We start from the raw sequence: 27,193 nt of genomic DNA, 5'->3' as shown, positions 1-27,193 counted from the left end.
CACTAGAAAGTAAATGTAAATAGTTTTATCCAAATTTCAATTACAATCAACAAAAATTTCAGACCAGCTGACAAATCAAAAACCCCAAGAACAAGTTATCAGGCAGCCAAGCAAATATCTATGCATCAATGTATCCTTCAGGAGACAGGTTGGACATTAAATAAAACTGTCATTTCAATTCAAGTACATGAACACTTCTGAAAAGTTTCAGCTAACAGCTGAACCTTGGTCGAGGGAGCAATCAATATTAAATCTTCATACTGCAAACCACCTATGGCAAAAGAGCTTGTTCGATCAGTTACATATTTGTTTTCTACTTTGAAGCTGGGGTTTTATTTAAGATGTCTGACTTCAGAGGCACAGGTTTAAAAAAGAAATCCCAAAACAAAACTTCAAAATCACACCACCACCACTCAATGCTGATGTAGTAAAGCACAGCTGATTATTTTCTTTGAAAGGAGATTTGAGCACCTACTATATGTACCATTCCAATTTCTGATCCTTTGGTCCACAAGTTAAGTTATATGTTTTCCATCAGGATTAACGTTGTGTCCCAAAGACAGACTGGTTCAGCAATCTTCACAGGACTATGTGAACCCTCTGACAAATATTCACACACATGTGGCTTATTTCTGCTGCACTAAATGGTAACAAAAAGCATGTTAGAATCTGCATTACATATTATAGAAGATTAGAACAGGTCTTGTTCCCTTAAAAGGGCACTTAAAATATGAAGAATAAGTGAGGTCACTGGGTGCAATGTTTTTTAATAGAACAAGGAGGGCAGTTGCACCCAGCACAGATCCATTAATGAAGTTATTCTTCACTTTCCAGTTCTTTGGGCATCGATTAATGCTAACCTCAGGAGGACTCAACTGCCCTGCCCAGAGAACATTTGAGAGGTGCCTTAAAAGTTAACATCTGTGTGCCTGTACTGGTCTATGAAGCGTTGCCACATTTTCTTGCTTGACTCTAACGTTTAATAGTTTCACGGTATATAAGAAAGATGGGCTTCTCGTTTGGAGCCCAATTCCATTCATCTGTAGATTTTAGTTTGCCTAAAGATCACAAACAATGAAAACAGGACCGTTTATATCAGTTTAGTTACTTCGGACACAGTCATTCGTGGTTCAGAGCCCAGGTTCTTAACCACTAACCTCTGCTGCCTTGAGAGTTCCAGTTCTCTCCTGCATCACACCCTTGTATCTTTCAATCTAAGAAGCGACCTCTGCTAAACACCAGTCTCTCTGATTAACGCCAGTCAGTCTTAGGACTGTTGTGCAAGGTGAGTGAAGTGACTCCGGGTCAGAGACATTGAGTATCATGCCTAAGAAACAGCCATGCTGTCGTCATTCCACTGCAGGACTAGAGTCTACTCTCTTTCCTTTACGTAACTCAGACTTTCTTCTAGATTCCTACTCATTGGGAGTTCTTCCACTGCTAGCCTCGCCGCATACTTCACATAAAGGTATTTACTAAGTATTCTGATAAACATCAAGATTTTAATCATAAAGATTCATGCTTTTATCCTGACTCTACCACTTAACTGGAATGACCTTGGGCAGGCTGATATCTATTGATCACACTGGCGCAAAGAAATGGAGATATTGTTTCTACCTTAAGTTATTTAAAGTGAAAGTCAGACGGGAGAACAGTACTGCATTAACCATAAAGCACTATAAAAACTAAGTGCAACAGATTCATTTACCATGATGGGCAGGGCTTCATCTGTACTCTGGGCATGGCATGAAAAAACAAAATAAAACATTTTATAGGTTAGAGAAAACCATCTGGCTCAAGAAGAATGATCTAGTTTGCTGAAATCTTTTTTAAAAAGAAGTAACTGGGACAGTTTTCTAATAAATGGAGATAAATTATGTTCCTTTAAAACCCCAGAAGAGGGAAAAGAATTTGGAAACGAGGTGGTAATATAGAACTAAGGAGTAGATCGGTTTTCCTAGAATCAAAAAAGCAGTACTTGAGAAAGCAGGAAAAAAATCAGGATCTGTGCTTTTTCATCTTTTTAAGATTCAGTTAAACTGCTGCTGCTGCTGCTGCTGTTGCTGCTGCTGCTGCTAAGTCGCTTCAGTCGTGTCCGACTCTGTGCGACCCCACAGACGGCAGCCTACCAGGCTCCGCCATCCCTGGGATTCTCCAGGCAAGAACACTGGAGTGGGTTGCCATTGCCTTCTCCAATGCATGAAAGTGAAAAGTGAAGTCACTCAGTCATGTCCGACTCTTTGCGACCCCATGGACTGCAGCCTACCAGGCTCCTCCTTCTGTGGGATTTTCCAGGCAAGAATACTGGAGTGGGGTGCCAAACTGAGCTCTGTTTAAGTGCTTTGCTTTATTATTTCCATCATTGTAGGAATTCAGTTACTTCGTTATGCTTTCCATTGAACAACTGAGTTATGAAAGTTTCTCTTAGATCATGTGAAGGGTTTGTTGGAATACAGCTGGATGGACCCTACTGCTCATATTTGGTTTAGTGGGTCTGGGACAGGAACCAAGAATTTGCATTTCCAACAAGTTGCCAAGTGATGCTGATGTAGCTGATCTGGGGACTACACTCTGAGAGTTAGTCTGAGATGAGTTCTTTCTAGTGTGAACTACACACTCTAGCTAAGTGTCCAACATTGAAAGAATGAATGAATTTAACTGTTAAATGAGAACTTCCAGCAGTTTACCTGTCACACAAAGATCTAAGTCTGTTTCAGAGTAACACACTGCTAGAGAGAAATGGGGTCACTTTTTAGCCAGAGGAAACATTCAATCATAAATTCCTCGCCCAAATCTCTTCCAGGTTGGAGAATGTTTCAAACCCAGCTTTTCCAGTATTTTTACTTTCAAACCCAGCAGCTCATTCTCCTTTGTGGTTACCTAAATATCTAAGTGACAGCCTTTATGCATTCTGCCTCCTGGTAACTTCCCTGCAGCTGAACATTCATTCGGGCTGCTCTGTTGACACAACGTTCTTACCAGTTTGAAGAAGTTAAAGGTCACTTGCCTCTAGCTATCCTAGAGGCTAAGTTATAACTTATAGCAGCAGAGAGACACTGCCGGGCTGCTTCTACATTGAAGCAGCAGCTTTTATGTTCCTGAAATTTTATAAGTCTTAAGGTTGTTTCTTTACTGTGATGATTTAAGTATGAGCTGGAGTTGGACAATTAGGAGTAAAGTTTTGGATTAAAATAAATTTAGAAGGGAAAGATGAGGTAGGTAGAGAGGACATTCTATCTCACTTAAGAAAAAAAAGTAACTTCCATTTTTAGACCAGGAAGCAATTTGTTCAGATTTTGCTTACTTACCCTAAGGTAGCCGGGAGAAATATCAATAACCTCAGATGCGCAGATGACACCATCCTTATGGCAGAAAGTGAAGAGGAACTAAAAAGCCCCTTGATGAAAGTGAAAGTGGACAGAGAAAAAGTTAGCTTAAAGCTCAACATTCAGAAAACGAAGATCATGGCATCCGGTCCCATCACTTCATGGGAAATAGATGGGGAACCAGTGGAAACAGTGTCAGACTTTATTTTGGGGGGGCTCCAAAATCACTGCAGATGGTGACTGCAGCCATGAAATTAAAAGACGCTTACTCCTTGGAAGAAAAGTTATGACCAACCTAGATAGCATATTCAAAAGCAGAGACATTACTTTGCCAACTAAGGTCCGTCTAGTCAAGGCTATGGTTTTTCCAGTGGTCATGTATGGATGTGAGAGTTGGACTGTGAAGAAGGCTGAGCGCCGAAGAATTGATGCTTTTGAACTGTGGTGTTGGAGAAGACTCTTGAGAGTCCCTTGGACTGCAAGGAGATCCAACCAGTCCATTCTGAAGGAGATCAGCCCTGGGATTTCTTTGGAAGGAATGATGCTAAAGCTGAAACTCCAGTACTTTGGCCACCACATGCGAAGAGTTGACTCATTGGAAAAGACTCTGATGCTGGGAGGGATTGGGGGCAGGAGGAGAAGGGGATGACTGAGGATGAGATGGCTGGATGGCATCACTGACTTGATGGACGTGAGTCTGAGTGAACTCTGGGAGTCGGTGATGGACAGGGAGGCCTGGCGTGCTGCGATTCATGGGGTCGCAAAGAGTTGGACACGACTGAGCGACTGAACTGACTGACTGACTGACTGAAGGCAGCAGGCCTCCTTCCAAGGTAGGAAAAAGATTTGGGAAGGGGAGTAACCATGCCAACCTGCCCAGCTCTATGGGCAAGGACAGTATGGGGCCCTAGGTACTTAGCAGGCTTTTTATTTCTAGTCTAGTTCCTCAGTTTAGTACAGGGGTCCCTCCCTTCCCCCTTCCTTCTGCTCCAGTGCTGACTTCTTGGGGAAAGACTGCTCCCCTTCTGTAGGGAGTCTGGGGGTGGGAGGAAAGACTGAAATGAGACCAGAGATCAGCTTGACCAAACCAAACTGCAAGCTCCAGGCAGAGAACAGAGAGTAACTCCCTGTTGGTTTAGTGTAAGCACAGCAAATTCTCTGGCTTTGTTCATATGAAGAGCTTAAGGGATTAACATTTTTCAGGTAGATGGGCGGTGTCCAACTTTGACAAAGATATTCCCCATTCTGCCTATAATGTTCACTAAAGATGTGTAATTCAGCAGTTCAGGAGGCAAAATGAAAACAAAACAACGGAATAAAGGAGTCTAAGCATATTAGATTAACAGTCTTCTCAGCAAAACTGTGGGTAGGTATTATTCTCTTCGGATAAGAAAGCTTAAGTACAGAGAAGTGATGCAATTTGCTCAAGGTCACACAGGCAGCAGTGCAGTCCCTGGGATTTGAACTGAGGCCATAGGACTGCAGAACCCATTTGCTCACCACCACTCCCTGGCTTAGCTAGGTGGGAGGCAGAAACGGCCTGTGGGCCAGCGCTTTGTGTTCACTCTCAGCATATTTGTTCCTCTCACAGGAAATCAGTGTGTTCTTTGTAGAAGAAGGGGACTCCAAGGCCTGCTTTCCTTCTGAGTCACAGGATTAATCCGGTCAGGATACATAACCATGAGTTAGGTTTCCCTTAAATACAGAGATCTGGGGTTACAGCTATTTCAGCTAAATGTGATTTTGGCCAACCTCTGTGCAATTCAGTGGCACAGCTTCAACTTTAGAATTACACAGCAGCACCAGAGAATTTTTAGATATCACATCCTGTTCCTCAGGTGTTTCATACTGCCAGTCCTCATTCTGGTTCTGCTTGGAGGGTGTGTGCATGCTCAGTCATGTCCAACTCTTGTGACCCCATGGACTGTAGCCCGCCAGGCTCCTCTTGTCCATGGAATTCTCCAGGCAAGAATACTGGAGGGGGTTGCCATTTCCTACTGCAAGGATCTTCCCAACTCAGGGATCAAAACTGTGTCTCTTGCACTGGCATGTAGATTCTTTACCACTGAGCCACCAGGGAAGCCCCTGGAGGGTAGAGAGCCCTAGAAAGTGAAAGAAAGAAAGTGAAGTCACTCAGTCGTGTCCGACTCTTTGCAGCCCCATGGACTGTAGCCTACCAGGCTGCTCCATCCATGGATTCTCCAGGCAAGAATACTAAGGGGGTTGCCATTTCCTTCTCCAGGGGATCTTCCCAACCCAGGGATTGAACCTGGGTCTCCTGCACTGTAGGCAGACGCTTTACCCTCTGAGCCACCTTCCTGGGCCTTAGAGAGCCCTAGGCATTTGGTCAAATACCAAAACTTCCTCAACCAGAACACTTTCAAGTCTTTTCTCCTTAGGGCAACTTAGTGTCCTGGAGCTCTGTCTTTGGTGGCCTTTTTAAATATTTAAGTATCTTAGATTTGTCTCTAAGAAAAACACTGATTAAGTCCTCAAGTTAGGAAAGACTGAGGAAGGGAAACATATGGAACCTTCAAAACTATGGCTTCCCTGGTGGGCTTCCCTGCTGGTCCAGTGGTTAAGAATCTGTCTACCAATGCAGGGGACACAGGTTCGATCCTTAGTCTGGGAAGATCCCACATGCCACAGAGCAATTAACCCCATGTGCCGCAACTAACTGAGCCCACACTCTAGCGTCCCTGTTCCACAACAAGGGAAGCCATTGCAATGAGAAGCCGACACACCACAAAGAGTAAGTAGCCCCCATTCTTCGAAACTAGAGAAAGCCTGCACGCAGCAACAAACATAATGCAGCCAAAAAAAAAAAACCCACCCAGGTAAAAAATATCTGTGGTAGTTAGTGTAGGTTTACAGACATATGAGGGTAGGATGAGAAATAAATCGGCACTTACTGGCTCTACCACCAAGAGTCCATGTTTCCACAAAGCCTCCTACTGACCAGGAGCCATGACCAAGACTGCGGTCTTCCCCTCTGTAAATCCTCAGGTAAGAGAGGCATGGCTGAGCAGGAAAACAAAGGTCACCCCAACCAGCTGGACAGCCTCTTCCTGGGGTCCCTTCATGCCAACAAGCGTCTCAAAAGCAATTCTGTTCAACCCAAATAAGGTGGTTGAAAGTCATTTGACCTTTTAGGCAAAGCAAGGAGCCAGCCTAAGGCACAGGAATTTGGACTTTTAGTTGAATCCACAACTATAAAAAGTCTTGGGTGGAAATGCAGATCCTAATTTCTGCCCTTAACAATGAGGCAAGGCCTTGAACAAGCAATGGGACCCCCTTCCCTCTCTCACATTCTCAGGAGAAAATCAGCTTGTGTCTAAGACCACCAGAATGGCAGCTACCTATGTGTCAGAGCTGGAAGCTGGGAGACAGTCCTCTACCTTCTATTTTGAAATGGAGGAGGGTAGAGCTTGAGAAGGGGATCCATTCTAGGGATCCATTTGGATAAGAAGGAAGAGAGCTGGGAGTGGGAAGGGAAGGGAAAATGAAGTTATTCATCATTAACAGGAAAAAGAATCCAGTCTGCCTTAGGAGGAGACTGACGAGGGATTTAGAAGTAATCTGTCCCAGAAATACACACTGGAAAGAAAACCACCAGGCCTCCTTTGTGCTTTTCCGACAAGATTGCCCATTATATTTGGTATAGCCACATACCTAGCACTTCAACCAAAAGGGGTGAATTCTCATGGCAACAAAGTTTCTTACTGTGTCATGGAGGCCAGTCTCCCCTCAAAGAAGAAGAGACAGAACCTGGTGAGAGGTAGGGTGGGCACCGGGCCCGGAGAAGAGTAGCCTAAAAGGTCTGGCTGCTGGTTTAAGAAGCCAGGTGGAGGTGAGACCCAGAGCAAGGGAGACAAGCCTTTTGGTAGCTGTCAAGCTCCCCCATTCCCAGCTAGTTTTTCCCTCACTAATAGCCAGGAGACGCTCCTGTGTGGGGAGCCAACCTCAAGCCTGCAGGAAGATCAATTAAAATCCCGTCAAAGCCATTTCGAGAGCCTTATTGGACATCTCGAAGGCATTTTTTTTGCAGCTGCTTTCTCTTCCTCAGCCATTCCTTCTATTTGAGTTACTTCTGTCTCACCTCCTTCTACTCCACTCCCCTGCTTTGTCTGATTAGAGCCAGAAATTTTTTCATTAAGTCACTTTATAGTGCAATAACAACATTTACTATTCATGAAGTCGCCCCTCCAGAATTTTTAAGTCTTTCCATGTGTCTGGAAGCTGATTTCTGCTCTTCTCGTTTTACAGAGCGCCTCTCTTCCTTCCAAACACAAACTTAAAAAAAAAAAAAAGGATAAGGTGGGGGTGGAGATAACATCCAGATTCTTTAAGCATTTTTAATCCAGTTAGGTTTCCCTTTGGACTCAAAGGGCTCCCTGCTAAAACTGACTGCGGACCTGAATTCCTTGCTAAGAATTAAGTCAAGAGGGAAGGACCGCAGGAACAAATAACACAGTCAGCTCCATGCTATGAAACCCGCTATGCTGACCGGGGCTCCACGGTGTTAACCCATTCATTCTTTTCCCCCCTTTCCTAAAATTCATCCTTAATCTTTTTAGATTACAGCAAGCAGGCAAACACCTTTTAAATCCCCAGAGGATTTCAAACAAGTTTGTTCAGTCTCTTGGGCAGATACTTTCGTAAGAATGCGGGTGTAAGACAAAGTTCACATTTTAACGCCACACGTTGTCAGTCACTGAGAAAAAGCTTCTCGTGGGTACAAACCAAGTCCCCAGCCTTTGTCACACGGCAAAAATAAACACTCTTAGAGGAGTTAATTAGGCGGTCAGTAGCCACACCAGTGGGGCTTTTGAACAAGCAGACAGACAGACACGCACACACACAAGGGAGGCGCTTGTTACATGTCACTAGCTGGACATCTGGAGTCCGACCCCAAAGGTAAAGGCTTTCCGTGGAAGCATTCCTCGGATGTCAGGCCACAAAAGCGCCTGTCTGCCCAAGTACGCCGCCGTCTCCTTAATAAGACGCCCCAACAGTCCCAGTTTTGCATCCCAAGAGGGGAAAAGAGCAAAGGAGGGAGGGAGGTGGCCAAAAATGGGGCCAAAGGGAAGAAGGAACCAGAGCTACTCACAGTCTAGCTAGCGCCTCTGCGATGCGAGCATGACTCCTCGGTGCCCGAGCCTCCTGGCTGCCGCGCTGCCCACACGGCTGCCGCGCTTAAATAGCCGCCGGCCCGGGAGCCTCGGAGCCGCGGGCCACTCCCGGCGAGATATGGTTCTAATCAGATGCTGGCAGCTTTGGACTCCCCAGGAATGCGCCGGGATGTTTTTGCTGCCTGGGTTGGGTAACTCCCCCTCAACGTGTCTGCTGAGTCTTCCAAACTTAACTGTTTATTAACTCGAGCTGGGGCCGCGCAAAGTAGCCGGCTCCGTGGAGCCGGGAGCCCCACCAGCGGGGGGCGATCGCCCAGAGCCCAGCGAAGGGGAGGAGTAGGGAGTCGGGGCGCCGTCCGCAGCCCAGGCTCGCGGGGCTGAGGCAAGGGACCCGGGAGAGTGCGCTTAAGGACAGGAAAGGGAAACCCCGCAGGAAAGGGGTGGGACCCAGCGACCTTCATCTCAAAAATTCCTTCTCTGGACTGCCGCTTCCAGTGATGTGGCGTCCCAAGTCATCCGAACCCGATGGGGCCCTTGGAACAAAGGGCTGCCTTTACTCCTGACTTTCCTGGCTAGAGGCAGTGGATGCTAGCTCAGAATCTGCTGTCTCTACAGTTGCACGTGTGATCGCACTCCCACCCCCGTTAAAGGAATTCATGTCTCTTTCATGGCAGATGTGGGTAATCTGTGTGTATATGTAAAACACACTGCACTTGTGTGTGAAATATAGTCCTGTATATACACATAAAACAATACTCTCTCTATGAAATTGACACAAACAAAAATGTGCAGGTCTATATAACCTATCTAAGTAAGCTATATATTTGATGTAAACAGATTATTTCCTGGCTGCCCCCACAGAATGGGCATCCCTGTGTAGACACTTTAATATGACTTTATCTGATTTCCATAGTGTTTCCTATACCTCTAAGAAAAATCTGAAATATGAGAAATAAAATACTTGAAAAGGGACTTCCCTGGCGGTCCAGTAGTTAAGACTCCACTTTGAATGCAGGGGTCACAGGTTAGGGACCTGTGGGGGAATGAAGATCCAGGAATCCCACATTCCTGGTGGGGGAGCTAAGATCTCACAAGCCTCCTGGCTTGGCCAAAAGAAAGAAAGAAAGAAAGAAAAAGAATAGAAAAAACCCTGAAAATATTGATATGCATTACTAAGCAGTAGAAGGCATTCCATAGTTGTATCTTAGTGGACCTTCACAAGCTGGGGATTCATCTTTTCTATATTTTAAAATCATGAACAATTGTAAAAATCCCAGAAGCTTTGCTGCTTTTTAAGAATTATGAAATTATCTTTGTGAAAATGTATCTGTTTCCTTCCTTTTTTTAAAAGTCTGAGACAGTGTTTGGCGTGGTTGCTCAGTTGTGTACAATTCTTTGCAACCCCATGGCCTGTAGCCCACCATGCTCCTCTGTCCATGGGATCCTCCAGGCAAGAATACTGGAGTGGGTTGACATTTCCTTCTCCAGGGGATCATCCCCACCCAGGGACTGAACCGATGTCTCTTGCATCTCCTGCATTGGCAGGAAGACTCTTTACCACTGGCGCCTCCAGTGTGTAGTAAATGTGAAAATACTAAACTGTGACTTGGATGGGAGGGGGTAATTGATTTTATTGAGTAAGCAACACACTGGATTTGCATTTTATCTCTGGAAACTGGGGGCTCAAATCGGGCTCATGGGACACCAAGGATGTATTTTGTGGTTCCAGCTTAGCCCCGACTGCAAAGCCACTGTGTAATTTGGGACAAATCTGTATGAGTGACAGTCCCTGCTCTCAAGTAGGTCAGATTTGGAACCGCCTAGGAGCTAGGGGTGCAGAGCAGCAAAACCCGGTAACAATGAGAACACTACCTCTTAGGACCTTTACTGTTTCCGCCACCTGTCTCACCCCCTCACATCTGGGGGGGTAGGGGAAGGGAGGGTGGTGATGACAGTTTTCAATATTCCTCCGAGGTAATTTACTATTATTAAGAAAATGATTTTGTGTGAATGACAAGAGGTATATAAAATTCAGTCTTGGGACTATTTATAACTTTTATGCAGAGAACTTTAATTCTGGTATATCTTAGGACCTGGTGCTTTATTTCTAAGATTCAGGAGTGCAGAAGGCTGGTTTCATTGCCCAAAGCTAAGTAGTTAGAAAAGTGAGAGCAGATTTCAGGCACATACAGGCTTTGATAATTTGAGGGGGAAAAAAAGTTTCTCTCTTTTAACCTCACTATGTAACACTTTTTCAGAAGTGACCACCCGCATCTATTTTTTTTTTTTAATTAAAAGACTCTTATCAAGAAATGTTGATTTATGTTTGCTCTACTCCACCAAATGGAAGGAATTTGTCTAAGAGGCCAGAGAAAATGATTTCATCTTCCATGAGTTGCAGTTTCAAGAGACGATTTTGATGAAAACAATTCATTTTTGAGCAGTGGGCTCATACATACAGCTTCAAGTGGACAGCTCTATCATTTCATACAGAAATCTTGAGTCGACAGTAGAGAACTCTGATTTGATTTGAAGTGTGTTTTTATATTTCTAGGGCTTTGATATTGCTTCTGGCAGTAATTCAGTGTCCTTCTCACATTAAGAAAGAAAGAAAAAAAGACAGAGAGAAGAATGAAAATAAACACAACCCTTTTTATCCCTGGTAGGACAGGGTCCCCTGTCCCATGGAAGCTGTTGGCTTTTCAGTGGATCTAAAATGAACACGCTCGCAGCTGGAGAATCACACCCAAGCCCACCCTGATGGTAACCCTGCATAAACCGTGGTCTTTTCTTATCACTCCTGAAATGAATGTTTGGAAAATTAAGGTGAGGAAACTTGAGTGCAGTGCTTGAAAAGCTATGGTCCTTGCATGACTCTCCTTGCACAAAAGCTGCTTGGGAGGGAGAAGGAAGAAAAAAAAAAAAAATCCTAAACTGACGACTGTTCCCAGCTGAGGAAAGGGGTAGTTAATCTCGTGATGGCTTGCTGAAGAATGCATGGTTTATTATTAAAGTAATCTCTTAAGATTTTCCTGGAATGTGCTTCCACAGCAACTCTGCCTGTGTGAGCTATCCTATGTGTATGTGTCTTTTCTTCCATAATTAAGCTGGCTTTTTCCCCCCTTCAGCTCACAGACCTAAGGCTTTCTTTCTCCTTTCTCCTGGCCTTCTTCTATCTGCTTTCTTACTGTTCTCATCTTCCTTAAACATTCCATTTTGAATCCTGCCATTTCCCATGAATTGTAAACAGTTCTTTAGACTTGGCCATGGGAAAGCCATCTGTGCATCTTGGTGCCTTGCTGGATGCTTCTAATCAAACACGGACTGGTTGATGTCTGTGGCTCTAACAAGGTCACTTCTTTTTTTCCTCCCCTCCTCAGTGTTGTAAAAAAAAAAAAAAAAGAAAAGAAAAGAATGGTTATTGTTCCCAGAAAATGTTCTTTGACCTTCACTTGTTCTGCACCTTCATAGATGCAGATAAACTGGCCCTATCAGATTTGGCTGTTGGCAAGGCAGGGCAAATATTGGAGAGTTTTCCGTATTATCTATCTCTTTATCTAAAATCTAAAATATGCGGAGGATAGTCTCACTGAAGGCAGGCTATTTCTGCTTTGCTTTGTTGGTTGCTTTTGTTTGTTTTCTTGGTTATACCTGTACGTGTGTGACGTGCATGCTCAGCCATGTCCAACTCTGTGTGACCCCATGGACTGTAGCCCACCAGGCTCCTCTGTCCATGGAATTTTGCAGTATTTGCAAGAATACTGGAGTGGGTTGCTGTTTCCTGCTCCAGCACCTGTATAGCCCTCACAACTCAATATTTGTTATTTGCTTGTGATGCGAAACACTAGTGAAATGCAATTGTTCCTGGAAAGCTAGAATGATAACGTGAAGAACATTTAAAAAGTCCATATGATAGATTTACATAGCTTGTTACATTTTGCTAATAATATAAATTGTTATAATGAGAAGTTGTAAAAGGAAAAAGAGTTCTCATGTGAATTATGCGTTAAAATACTACCTTATTTGGAAAATAAGTTAGAAAGTTGTTGAAAATAAAAATACGTGTAATCCTGCAAAATGCTAATATCAATTATTATTGTAGCAAATGCTTATACAACTCTCTATCCTGTGAACAAGAATCCAACCCCTAGACGTAAAACATACCTAAAAAATACAAACACGTTAATTGGTGCAGTGTCCATAGCAGCTGGAATCTAAGAAAAAATTACGTCTGTCAATAAGGGAATGAGTGAATAATTTATGATTCATCTGCACTCTGAAATCATATGCAACCATTTAAAAGAATACATTGGAGCTGAACCTTGTAATAAGAGAGGATTTCTATTAGGCAGTATTAAGTGAGAATTGCAAATATAGAAAAAATGTAAAATATGTTTCTATTTTAGTAATACAAAAAGCAACATTCATCTATGTAGATTTGAGTGTGTGTGTTTGTGTGTGAGTCTGTATGCAGGGTTATCAGGGAGACCAGATACTGGACTGCAGTACAGATTACTGGGGACCCAATGGAGATGAGGATAAACAAGGAGAGGAGAGAGGGAGAGTGCTGCTAAAAGGGAAACATAAAAATAAAAAGAGTCTTTATGCAGATATAGATCACATTTGTGCATTTAAGTGAAATGATAGATGCATGGGCTTCCCTGGTAGCTCTGACGGTAAAGAGTCTGCCTGCAATGCAGGAGACCCAGGTTCGATCCCTGGCTCGGAAGATCCTCTGGAGAAGGTAATGGCAACCCACTCCAATATTCTTGCCTAGAAAATCCCATGGACAGAGGAGCCTGCCAAGTTACACCACATGGGGTTGCAAAGAGTCTGACATGACTGAGCGACTAACACACACAGTAGATATGTGTGTAGATTTACACAATTAAAAAACATGTACTCCCGGTGGACCTCCCTGTTGGCGCAGTGGATAAGAATCTGCCTGTCAATGTAGGGGACACAGTTTGATCCTTGGTCCCGGAAGATCCCACAAACAGTGGAGCAACTGCGCCTGCTCTGCCACAGCTATTAAGCCTTTGCTCTACAGCCTACGAGTCACAACTCCCGAGTGCTTAGCCCAGACGCCTGGAGCCTAGGCATCATAATGAGAAAATCTTAAACCACAACAAAGAGGCTGTAGCCCTCGCTCACTGCAACTAGAGAAAGCCTGCGCAAAGCAAGGAAGACCCATCGAGGTAAAAAATAAAGGTGAAAAAAATACACCAAGTATTTTTCAGGTCAGGAAAGAGGAGAGTTGTAGAAGAAACCCTATCAAATAGGATTTCTCTGAGGCGTTTTCCTCAAGGTCTTTCAGAAGTGGGTTCTCATCAGTGTTTTCCTCGTCTTTGGCCCCTAGAACAACAGTTCTCAAACTTTAAGGTTTACCACCCGCCTCCTGGGGACTTGCTCCAGGGAAAATTCCTGGGCCCAGCCCCAGAGCCTGGAAAGGTGTGTGGGTGGGTTGGTGGGGGAGGCGAGGCATTCAGTACACGCGAATCTGCATGTTTAACCAGCTCTTCCTGGTCATTTGGAGGCTGTGGTCTTGGGGACCCTCTTGAGAAAAACCGTTTTTCTCCTGTGGTCAAGAAGACACTCAGTTTGTTCCTCTCTGAGCCCTGAGAACTGTGTGTCGAGGGAAAACAGTGAGGATGAGAGGAAGCCAGTGCTATTGGTCTTTTCATCTCAGTTCAGTCGCTCAGTCGTGTCCGACTCTTTGCGACCCCATGGACTGCAGCACGCCAGGCTTCCCTGTCCATCACCAACTCCTGGAGCTTACTCAAACTCATGTCCACTGGGTCGGTGATGCCATCCAGCCATCTCATCCTCTGTTGTCCCCTTCTTCTCCCGCCTTCAATCTTTACCAGCATCAGAGTCTTTTCAAATGAATCAGTTCTTTGCATCAGGTGACCAAAGTATTGGAGTTTCAGCTTCAGCATCAGTCCTTCTAATGAATATTCAGGACTGATTTCCTTTAGGATGGACTGGTTGGATTAGATATGCCCTTTCTCCCTCCCCTTGGCTCTCTGCATCCTCAGGTGGTATCCTGGTTCTGGTGGTGACTTCTCTCCCTGCTGCCTCCTATCAAGACTTGTTTTCAGAGGAAGACCTGGCATTAGCCATTCGCATGCACCTATACCCAGGTATTTGCATTTCCAACCCTGACACTGTGAAGTGAAAGGCACTGGCCAGTGTTAAATCGATCTTAGGCATCCATTAGTGAAGGAGAGAATTTTTCCCTTTTTTGAGCAAGTGGAGGTAATTGTTAACTCTGCCCTGTACCCAGTTTAAGGCCATCCATAAAGAGAGAAGACTGGAGGACCTCTGACTCCTGGGATGGCCCTCTACTATCCCTGAAGTCACTTTACATCTTGCCTTCAAAGAGGCCATTTGAAAATTAAAACTATATTTTATGTACACAATTGTTTTCCTGATACAGCAAAGAAACGCGGGATTTAAGATCAGATCTGGAGTAAAGTCCAGGCTCCATCTCCTACTAAACTGCAAATGTCTGTAAGTTTTCTAATTTCTAAAGGACTCAATTTTCTTATGTATAAAATGGGCATGTCCTGTCATCCCTTCCCATTTTGGCTTTTGGTGGGAAGAAAAAGAATTTATGTACATTCCTGGGAGAAGAAGTTATGTATATTCCTTTGGGTAGTTTGAGATTATATAAAAACCATGCATGCATGCTCAGTCACTAAGTTGTGTCCAACTCTTTTGTGACCCCATGGACTGTAGCCCACCAGGCTCCTCCATCCATGAAATTTTTCAGGCAGAAATACTGGAGTAGCTTGCCTTTCTGGGGAACATAAAATTATGTAAAAATTATGTAAAAAATACATTATTTGAGGGGACAAGAAAGGTGCTTTTTCCCCAAATTTTTTCCACCACCAATATCAGAAGTTCTATTACTAGTAACTCATGTGTTTAGATACTGATGCTCCTCTGACTACAGTGAATTTTCCTAAGACTGACCCCTTGGCTAATCCTAGACCCTAATTTTCTAGCAAATTGGTGAGGATTACTTAAATGGATCAGTTGTATCCTCTCAGAGAGAGATGAGTGAATGTCTGCTGAAATGGAGATATTAAAGGGGAGAGGGGGAGGCAGAAAATATGAAAATGGGCACCAAACTCTTCCACTTTGGAGATCTGTAGACAATTAAATACAGAAAAATTTCCACTCTGCTGCAGCTATGGCCACATGTTGTGCTGGGGTTCCTGGGTTGGCTTAGTAACCTCAGTTCTAAACTGGAGCAACCACTTGGGAAACAAGGGGGAATACTATTTGTTATACTCATTTAATGTTCAGGTTCAATATCATCTCTTAATTAAAGAATGAAGAGAAACTGTGTCTGGACTCCAGGGTAATTTTTTCCCTAATTATTCTGAAGCATAGGTATATGCATGTGCCCATGCTTATGTGCATTTTCTGAGGAGGTGAACCATAGATTTCACTGGACAATCCAAGGACCCCATGGCATGAAAGAAAATTAAATTTCATTGCATTGTGGTTGTTTAGTCACATTCTTCCTGTTCAGTTTTATCTGAGTGATTTATACCAATCTGATGTGTGTTCTCACCATTGTCAAACAAGTTAGGGCAAGCACTTCTTTTTCTAAAGATTAGGAAATTTAAGCACAGAAACCTTGATTTACTTCTGTTTACAAAGTTGGAGACAGAGCTAGAACTATTATTCAACTTTCTTGAATGATCTAGAATGTATGGCTTATGTAGTCATGACCCAGTCATAACAATGGTGGTTAGCACAACTCTTAGGGTTTACTTGGAGAAGGAAATGGCAACCCACTCCAGTATTCTTGCCTGAAATGGATGGAGGAACCTGGTAGGCTTCAGCCCATAGGGTTGCAAAGAGTCGGACACGACTGAGCTGCTTCACTTTCCTTTTTCTTTCCTTTAGAGTTTAGCTGGATCCTGTACTGCTCTGTCCAATATCTGTTGTAGATATTCCTTCATGTGAAAGACATTGGCAAATGGAAGGGTGTCCAGATAGGGCTGCTTGGATAGTGAGGGAATTTTCTTGGTGACTTAGAACTACTGGGTGCTCAGCCAGCATGGCCTGACTGAATTGGGCACATGTGGCCAGGGGTCAGGAGTGGAGATCTGTGTATAGTAGAGCTCTTTCTGAGTATCAGAAGGCTTGCTCTGTGGAAAGTAGATTAGATCCTTCTCTTTGGCCACAGATGATAGAGGGGAATCCTTTGCTGGTTTGTATAGTGTTCCCCCACATAAGATTCATGTCTACCCTGGAACTTCAGACTGGGTCTTATTTAGAAAGAGGGTCTATGTAAATGTGATTAGTTAAGATGAGGTCATACTGGATTATATGATGTCTCATCTCCTGCAATTAAACTTTTTTTATCTGCTTTGTGATACTTTTCAGTCAGAATTTTTTTACCTCATTTTCATTTAGCACAACTCTGGAACTGGGGGCTTCCCTAATAGCTCAGCTGGTGAAAAATCTGCCTATGATGCAGGAGACCCCAGCTCAATTTCTGGGTTGGGAAGATCCGCTGGAGAAGGGATAGGCTACCCACTCCAGTATTCTTTGGCTTCCCTGGTGGCTCAGATGGTAAAGAATCTGTCTGCAATGCAGGAGACCTGGGTTCAATCCCTGGGTTGGGAAGATCCCCTGGAAAAGGGATAGGCTACCCACTCTAGTATTATAGCCTGGAAAATTCCATGGATTCACTAGCCCATGGGGTCGAAAAGAGCCAGACATGACTGAATGACTTTCACTTACTTACTTACTGGAACTGGTGTATCTAGGTGAGAATCCAGTTGTGAGATCTGAGAATTGCTGAACTTACCCTCAGTAAAGTTAGGGAAATAACATCATACACAGTATTGTTATAAGGATTAAAGGTGAATCTGTTAAAAGACTTGCAGTAATTGTTAGCACAAGTGTAGTGCTAATGATAACATGATTTTTGTCTAAATATCTTGAAAGAATAGTTTTTTGTTTTGTTTTTTGACCTCAGTGTGTGGTATGTGGGATCTTAGCTCCCTTCAGTTCAGTTCAGTTCAGGTCAGTCGCTCAGTCGTGTCCGACTCTTTGCGACCCCATGAATCGCAGCACGCCAGGCCTCCTTGTCCATCACCAACTCCTGGAGTTCACCCAAGTGCACTCATGTGCATCAAGTTGGTGATGCTATCCAGCCAACTCATCCTCTGTTGTTCCCTTCTCCTCCTGCCCCCAATCCCTCCCAGCATCAGGGTCTTTTCCAATGAGTCAATTCTTCACATGAGTTAGCCAAAGTATTGGAGTTTCAGCCTCAGCATCAGTCCTTCCAATGAACACCCAGGACTGGTCTCCTTTAGGATGGACTGGTTGGATCTCCTTGCAGTCCAAGGGACACTCAAGAGTCTTCTCCAACACCACAGTTCAAAAGCATCAATTCTTCGGTGCTCAGCTTTAGGTCCACTACTAGGGCTCAAACCTTCCAGTGAAATCATGAAGTCTTAACCACTGAGTGCCAATAACCTTAAAAGAATAATTTTTAAAATATCAAGTAAATTTGAAATAAGTTTACCTTAAACCTCAGAAATTTCACTTTTAAATCAGCTTAGAACTCTAACTCATTTGGTAAGGAATACATCCAAGAGTGCTTAGAATAGCAAATAGTAGAACAACTTAAGTGACTACCGACAAGAGAGCAGATAAATAAATCATGGTGCAGGCATCCATTGGGAATACTCTAACAATAATAGGAATGACTTGGATATATGACCCAGAACTGCTTATATCAACACAGATGAATTAAGTAAGCAGAACAAGGAACAGATAAATACATAAAGCACAAAGCCTTTACATACAGTTTAAAATATAAAAAATAAAATCATGCATTACTTAAGAGATACAACTATTCACATAAATGAATATAAAAATGCTTCAGTTCAGTTGCTCAGTTGTGTCCAACTCTTTGCGATCCCATGGACTGCAACATGCCAGGCTTCCCTGTTCATCACCAACTCTGGGAGTTTACTCAAACTCATGTCCATTGAGTCGGTGATTCCATCCAACCATTTCATCCTCTGTTGACTCCCTCTCCTCCAGCCTTCAATCTTCCCAGCATCAGGGTCTTTTCTAATGAGTTCTTCACATCAGGTGGCCAAACTATTGGAGTTCAAGATTCAGCATCTGTCCTTCTAATGAATATTCAGGACTGATCTCCTTTAGGATGGACTGGTTGGATCTCCTCGCAGTCCAAGGGACTCTCAAGAGTCTTCTCCAACACCACAGTTCAAAAGCATCAATTCTTTGGTGCTCAGCTTTCTTTATGGTCCAGCTCTCACATCCATACATGACTACTGGAAAAACCGTATCTTTGACCAGATGGACCTTTGTTGGCAAAGTAATGTCTCTGCCTTTAAATATAATGTCTAGTTTGGTCATTGCTTTTCTTCCAAGGAGCAAGTGTCTTTTAATTTCATAGCTGCAGTCACCATTTGGAGTGATTTTGGAGACCAAGAAAATAAAGTCTCTCACTGTTTCCATAGTTTCCCCATCTATTTGCCGTGAAGTGATGGGACCAGATGCCATGATCTTAATTTTCTGAATGTTGAGTTTTAAGCCAACTTTTTCACTCTCCTCTTTTACGTTCATCAAGAGCTTCTTTGGTTTTTCTTCACATTCTACCATAAGGGTGGTGTTATCTGCATATCTGAGGTTATTGATATTTCTCCCGGAAATCTTGATTCCAGCTTGTGCTTCATCCAGCCCAACATTTCCCATGATGTACTCTGCATATAAGTTAAATAATCAGGGTGACAATATATAGCCTTGACATACTTCTTTCCTGATTTGGAACAAGTCTGTTGTTCCATATACAATTTTAACAGTTGCTTCTTGCATACAGATTTCTCAGGAGGCAGGGGCTTAGGGATGATGAATCTCAATTTCAAGATTGAGGTTTCTTTTGAGAGAAATAAGAGGAATAAATAAAAGAGAGCTCCAATCATGATAGTAATTTTTATTCCCTGAGACTTGATGCAGGATACATGGGTATCTATTATTTTACTATTATGGCTTTTTAAAATAGACTGTTTTCTAAAAACTTTATAGACATTAATTTACTTAATCCTTGTAATAATTCTGTGGGTTAGAACTTGCATTATTATTTCCTTTTTGCAGTTTAAGAAGCTGAGGCAACTGATTAACATCACAGAGCTAATAAATGGCAAAGCAGGCTTCAAAGTCAAGTAGCGTGGGTCCAGGGTCTGTGACTTAACTCCTATGCAGTCTTGACTTCCCATAGAATTTATGAAGAAATGAAAAAGCTGCCAGAAATGAAGTGAAAAAGCTACTCTCCAATAGGGCTCTGGAAGGCGTGCCCCTTTCTTCCACCTCCTCATTCCTGGCTCTGCTCTGAGTCCTCTGCTTTCCAGACTTCCGGTCCTTCTGTGCTCCAGTCTGGGTTCATACCTCAGTTCACCTTGTTCTCTCCTCTTGGATCTATGGTCTCCTGTGGGTTCAATTTTCTGTCTTTGATCATGACCTTAGCATTCTTTCCAGGCCATCTCTAGTGTCTGGACGTTGACTATGAATGGAAAGTTCTGTCTTGACTTTAAGCCTGGGTCTGGCCCTTTTGGACAAGGGTTATGAGAGGGGAGAAGAGAAGAGAAAAGGGGAGGTTTTGCTCTCCAGCTGAGGACTGCAGTGTCAAGGCTGTGCAAGGAGTGTTTCTGAGAAAGGTTTTAAGAGAGACTGGGTAGAAGTAGAGGTAGTAGCAGATGTGTGTATGTGTATGCGTGTGCATGTGTGTGTGTGCGTGTATGTGTGTGTGTGTGTGTGTGTGTGTGTGTGCGTGCTGGTTCAAGACGCAAGCTGCTGATTTCTACAAGAAATACTGGTAGAAGATACAAGATATGGGGATGATTCAAAAGAACCAGTAACCCTCAAACAATTTGTGCCTGGCTTTCAGAAGTCATCACCCCTTCTGATTGGAGGTAATCTGATTTTTTTTCCATGGCAAGGAAAGCATACTTATTAACACTCAGGCTGATTGCTCTCCTCAGTCTCTCCTTGGTGAAAGACATTCTTCAAGGCCAGCCAGGCAATAGGCCAGCCTCTGCTGTGGCTTTGATTTTCCGTGGAGGAAATGAGCCCACCAAGGTGAGCTTGCTGGAAAAGTTCCACCAGCCAAGGCTAGGCTAGGTGTGTCTGGGTGGAGGAGGAAAGCTGGTCTAGAACTCTGCAGCTGCAGCTGACTATGTCTAAATCCTAAAGTCATTTTGTTGAGGTGAACCGGGAAACGAGTAATCATAAACTTTAAATGGATTTATCTGTCAAGCGGACACTTTGTTATTTCACTTTATATTAGTCAGTTTTTAAACTACTGTTAGACATTAACTCTACCTAACAATTTGATAACAATCTCCTCTCTCTCTCTGTGTCTCTCCCTCCACACTTTTATAGTTAGTTGTGATTGGAGTCTGAGTTATAGGTAATAGTGTATTGGTAAACCAGTTCTCTGAAAAAGAAAGCTTTGTGTTTATTTTGGATAGTAGATTTTCTTTTGTGACTTAATGTTTTCCCTTTTTCACCTTGTATTTTGTATAGTTGATTAGGGTGTAGCTGATTAACAAACAATGTTGTGACGGTTTCAGGTGAACAGTGAGGGGATTCAGCCATTCATACATCTGTTTCCATTCTCCCCCAAACTCCTCTTCCATCCAGGTTCCCATGTAACCATTGAGCAGAGTTCCATGTGCTATACAGCAGGTCCTGTCAGCTATCCATTTTAAACATATTAGTGTGTAAATGTCCATCCCAAACTCCCAACCATCCCTTCCCTCAGTCCTTCCCCTGGCAACAATAAGTTCATTCCCTAGGTCTGTGAGTCTGTTTCTATTTTGTATTACTTTTTATATTATTTTATTTCATACTGAAGCATAGTTTAATTTACAATGTGGTGTGAGTATCAGGTGCATAGCACAGTGATTCAGGGGGAAGGAGTAGCTGGGGAGAAAGCTCTGCTTTATTACGTTAGCTGATTTGCATGGAGTAAATACCTCTCTGCTACCCCTTGGATTGTACAGTCCATGGGATTCTCTAGGTGTGTAGTTACTGTACCAGTACAGATCCATTAAAACAAACAAGACCAAAAAGACAGTGTATATATTGTTTAATTTAAGGATTGAATTTCTAGTAAGTCCAGAATATGGATGTGCTATACTTGGCATGTTGGAGAAGGAAATGGCAACCCATTCCAGTATTCTTGCCTGGAGAATCCCATGGACAGAGGAGCCTGGTGGGCTACAGTCCATGGGATCACAAAGAGTCGGACACGACTGAGTGACTTCACTTATACTTGCATGTAGGCAGGCCAAATTGATTTCTGCCATTTGGTGATTTTTCAAAGATTCCAAGAGATGCTCTAGGAAGTATTCAGCTAACTATGAAGCACATTTGAAGTAGACTGATTCTAAACAATCCTCTAGCTACATCTACCAGTTTAGGGAGGATATACATATAGGGGATCAAGTTAAATGACACCACTTGATGCGAAGAGCTGACTCATTGGAAAAGACCCTGATGCTGGGAAAGATGGAAGGTAGGAGGAGAAAGAGATGACAGAGGATGAGATGGCTGGATGGCATCACCAACTCAATGGACATGAGTTTGAGCAAACTCTGGGAGATGGTGAAGGACAGGGGAGCCTGGAGTGCTGCAGCCCATGGGGTCACAAAGAGGTGGACACAACTGAGCATCTGAAAAACAACAACAACAACAACCAGTCATGAGCCAAATCCAGAGTGTGGCACATTCTATTAAAAAGCCTGCTTTTCCCAACCAGTCAGCAGTATTAATAAAATGGAGGGGGATGGTGGAGAGGCCACAATAGATTTATGAAGGCAAGGAAAATACTGTGCTATTTTGTGAGTCTTGTATATATTCTGATTCTAGCAAACAAACATTAAAAAATATTTTTGAGACGGAAAAATATGGATTTTAGAAGATATTAAGGTGTTACTAATTTTGTCAATTTGTGTGCATGTACTGTCCTTATAAGTTAGAGATGTTAAGTGTTTATGGTAAAACGATGTGGTATCTTGGATTTTCTTTAAAATATTAATAATCTACTCCATTCCCCAAACTGAGGGAGAATAGACAAAACAAAATTCTTAAAGCAGAATGATGGGTATATGAGGGGGTCTGTCTACAGTTCTTACTGTTCCAGTTTATATTTTAAAATTTCCATAATAAAAAAATTAAAAATGACTGCTACCATTAGGTATTCCATGGAGTTTATTCACTCAATTTTTCCATGTTCTAGTTGCTGTGGAGTTACAAATCGGTGCTGTGGATAAACAAGGCTTAACTTACTCTTAAGATTTCCATGATTTAGCTCAGAGAGCTTTTCACGTGGAACTATTTCATAGGAAAATGAATATTCTGTCAGTGTTGAGCTCAGAAATCAGACTCTGGATATAATAGTACCCCTTGTCTGGAAGGGTAACTGTTTTACCCTAATTCCTCTCTGGAGGGGACCCAGACATCTTTGTGATGGAAGAGTGCCTTCTGGGATCAAGGATCAAGTTAATCATATGCATTACTCTCTACTCAATATTAGGCTTTATCAGCAGGCCCAGGCCTGGCCCCTCTTTGATGCCTCTATGCTTCCAAGATTTCTTTCCTCTTGGTTACTGATTTCAAGCTGGAGTCAGATGATTTGGGAAATGACCTCGTCTGTCCTGTGGGCTTCACACCACAGGGGTGAAAACAAATAGGTACAAAGTCTGTTTGGCTCCTGAGCCCTAGAAAGAGGCCCATATTGCTGTCATGTGCTGGTCTGATAAGATGTTCCCGAGTTTGTTTTTTTCTTTTTTCTGACTTCATTAAGTCAGGAAATTACTCGACAGTGCTTCAAGTAGATCTGCTTTCAGGGGTCTCTTTGGTAGTCAGGATGCAGCCATCAAAGCATTTCTACATCATGAAGTTACTGCTGATATTTGGGGCAGGGAGAGGGGAGACGTTGCTTCTCTTCCTTATTATTCTGTTGCTCAAGAGTTGTGGTACCTCTACCAAGGGCAGAAAAGGAGTGAGATAGAACTTGGGAATTAGTTTGACTTTGATGAAGATAATGCTGGTTATGCATTTTTATGCATGTAACTTTCTAATTTAGTAAACTTTCAAATATATTCTTATTTGATCCTAATAGCCATCTTGCAAATTAAACCGGTTTAATTGCCTCCATTTTAAAGATGATAAAATTATATCTCAGAAAACTCCAGTGCTATTAGATTGCTTGTGAAGGTGCCAAGATTCAAATCAATCTTTCTAAGTCTTATTACCCCACCCAGTGACCTTTCAAATACTCTGTATGACTTCTTAAACATTTGATGAAAAACAAGGAAGAGGAATATAGATATTAGAGTTTTAAAATTATAATGTCTCCATAGCACAGATGCTATGAACTTAGCTATATTTTATCACTTTTTTTTCCTAGATACATACTCATTTTAATTTACAAGAATCTATGGGTGTTTTAATGTAAAATCAGTTTTCTATTTCACCTAAAATATTTTCATTGGATCAGAACATTATTTTGGTACGGTATATATGGCACAATTCAGGGCTGTCTTCAAAAAAGTTGATTTCTTGCTGCACAAAGGTAGGATCCTTGTGGCTTATGCCTGCTATCAATATAGGAAAATTGTCCTTAGTTATTTGGATTAACGTTAAGTCTCAGAGCAAGTGGTAAGTCAGCACACTTGTCCTCTATGAAGGAAGATTGCCCAGAGGACATGTGAGGGGAAGATTAACTTCTCTTCATGGCCATCTGGATCTTCTTAGGTGAAGAATGCTCACTGATCATGGCAGTCCTAAGCAAAGCCCATAGGAAGAGGCAGAGTCTTCCATCCAAGCAAGGAAAACAGCATGAGGTTGGCAGAGAAGTGTTAGTCACACAAAAAATAAAAGCCTGAGATGGATCAGGTAGAAAACTTACTGTTTGGACTGGGAAACTTTGGGGTTGAAATCACGTTTTTGAAGAATTTGTACTCTTTATTATTATTGAATAGTCTCCAAGCTGAACTATTAATAAGTCCAGACACAACAAAAATGCAAGGATTTTTTTAAAAAGAAACAATAAAAGTACGATGTTAAGTAAAGGAGTGAGTTAAAATACTTGTTATTTATCTGAATAGGTCTTCTTAAAGTATATTAGTAGACACTCTAAAGAACACAAATGGTAATGAGGACATGAAATCATAGGATAGTTTACTTGTAACAAGGAAGGCTGAAGTTTGAGATTTCTCAATAGAAGAGATACCCTTTTTAGATCAATAGAAGATACAATGGGCTGAGGTAGAGCTGATGTGGTGATTAATATCGACCCAATTACTACTTTGTGTCCTATAGCAAATGACCTGTCTCTATATGTGACATTCTTCAATTTGAAAAATACCTGTTCTGCATATCATGATAAAATAGATAAAATCAATCATGACAGAAATGTTATATAAAATTATTCTATTGTTATGCATTTTTGATGTGAAAGGAGAATTAAACATATCAAGTTTGCTTTTGTAAAAATATATGTACATCATCAAGATTTTAAATTGCAGATAATTTGACAAAACTCTGAGTCTTGTAAGAGATCATCTTACTTTTTAGGTCAAGACTTTTGTTTATTAACCTTTCTCCAAATTACAAATGAAAGACCAGACAGAGGAAGATACTGGTATTGCATTGAATATGCAATATGTCTACAGAGTCAATGGCACCCTACTCCACTACTCTTGCCTGGAAACTCCCATGGACGGAGGAGCCTGGTAGGCTGCAGTCCATTGGGTTGCTAAGAGTTGGACATGACTGAGCGACTTCAATTTCACTTTTCACTTTCACTTTTCACTTTCATGCATTGGAGAAGGCAATGGCAACCCACTCCAGTGTTTTTGCTTGGAGAATCCCAGGGACGGGTGAGCCTGATGGGCTGCCCTCTCTGGGGTCACACAGAGTCAGACACGACTGAAGCGACTTAGCAGCAGCAGCAGCAAATAAATACATGTCCCAAAGCAACCAGCACAGTGAAATTGAAAGTGGATTGCATGCATGCTAAGTCTCTTTAGTTGTGTCCAACTCTTTGCAATCCCATGGACTGTATCCTGCCAGGCTCCTCTGTCCCTGAGATTCTCCAGGCAAGAATACTAGAGTGGGTTGCCATGCATTCCTCCAGGGGATCTGCCTGACGCAGGGATCAAACTCGAGTTTCCTGCAGCTCCTGCACTGCAGACAGATTCTTTATCACTGAGTCACAGGGAAGCCTTGAAAGTGGATTATGGCTCTTTTAATAATGATATGAGATAATTCACATTTGTCTCCTAGCAACTAAATACTATGGATAGGTAAAGAGAAATTCTGAATACAACTTTAATCATCATGATTATTATCATATCAGATGTAAATAGAGTATTTAAAAATGTATCCAAAATACTATCTCTTTTCAGTTATAAGCTTTAGGGCCTCCCTGGTGGCTCAGATGGTAAAGAATTTGCCTGCCGTGCAGGAGACCCACCCCTGTTCGATCTCTGAATTGAGAAGATCTACTGGAGGAGGGAATGGCTCAATTCAGTTCAGTTCAGTTGCTCAGTCGTGTCCGGCTCTTTGTGACCCCATGGACTGCAGCATGCTAGGCCTCCCTGTTCATCATTAACTCCCAGAGTTTACTCAAACCCATGTCCATCGAGTCGGTGATGCCATCCAACCATCTCATCCTCTGTCGTCCCCTTCTTCTCCTGCCCCCAATCCCTCCCATCATCAAAGTCTTTTCCAATGAGTCAACTCTTTGCATCAGGTGGCCAAAATATTGGAGTTTCAGCTTTAGCATCATTCCTTCCAAAGAAATCCCAGGGCTGATCTCCTTCAGAATGGACTGGTTGGATCTCCTTGCAGTCCAAGGGACTCTCAAGAGTCTTCTCCAACACCACAGTTCAAATTACCAAATACCAATCAGTGTGTCAGAAATTTTTGATTTAAATTTCAGGGTTTACTTCCTCTTCAGCTTAAAGCTATTTGGGTGGTGGGATGGAGTGGAGTGGGTTGGGGAAGGAATATTCCTTTAAGAGTTTCTACAGCAATACGATTTATCTTTGAAACTGCAAACATTAATGAAGGCTTGGAAGGTGACACCTTGCAGAAATATTTCAGTTATTTTGAATAAGACTGGGAACAACATTTTTACATTTAACTCTGGATGAAAGCAGGAGGCTTGGGCATACAAACAATGCTACTTCTATTAGAAAGCAGCCCGAAAATGAGCTAAAAATCATACTTTCATTGCCCTCCCCCATTCTTTCTTGCTCTATCACTCAAAAGACAAAAAAAAGAAGAAGAAGAAAAAAAAAAAGCAAAGAAAGAAAACCAAGCTGAATCAAACAAAAACTGTCTGGACATTTTTGAGGAATGTTGCATGCATATGTGAGTGTGTTTATGATCGTGTGGGTAAGTGTATGTTGGATTTCAGCTAGAGAGTATTTTCTACATCTCTGCAATTTCTACACCAGCTTGAAACCAAATAATATTTAATCACTTCCATAAAAATGCCAAAATAAGAAAAACATGCATGAAAAAGGCAGGATTAAGAAGAAGGCATGCTATATATGTTATAGCTGACCACAAACGTCATTCACAAAACAAGCAAGTGGCCTAACTAGGAATTTTCCAAATGCTTTTTTTGGGTGAAGTTAACTCCCATACAGAGAGCTT

The 27,193-nt window shown here is 42.4% G+C and overlaps 1 protein-coding gene across 6 annotated transcripts in view; it reads right to left on the bottom strand.

Annotated features, from left to right (window-relative positions):
- The window catches only part of DAB2 (DAB adaptor protein 2), a 56,771-nt gene extending 48,011 nt beyond the window's left edge, over positions 1–8,760 (bottom strand). For 3 of the 6 annotated variants that reach the window (XM_068990401.1, XM_068990400.1, XM_068990402.1), the window contains exon 1: positions 8,437–8,760. The gene's annotated coding sequence lies outside the window, so the exon portion shown is untranslated. The remainder of the gene's footprint in view (positions 1–8,436) is intronic. The other 3 variants (XR_011146256.1, XM_068990399.1, XM_068990403.1) reach the window with 2 other exon arrangements.
- Positions 8,761–27,193: the final 18,433 nt, after the last annotated feature.

This window comes from Capricornis sumatraensis, chromosome 18, assembly GCF_032405125.1.
Source record: "Capricornis sumatraensis isolate serow.1 chromosome 18, serow.2, whole genome shotgun sequence".
NCBI lineage: Eukaryota > Metazoa > Chordata > Mammalia > Artiodactyla > Bovidae > Capricornis > Capricornis sumatraensis.
The sequence above is the reverse complement of the archived record's forward strand: the minus strand, read 5'-3'. Positions and strand labels throughout refer to the sequence as shown.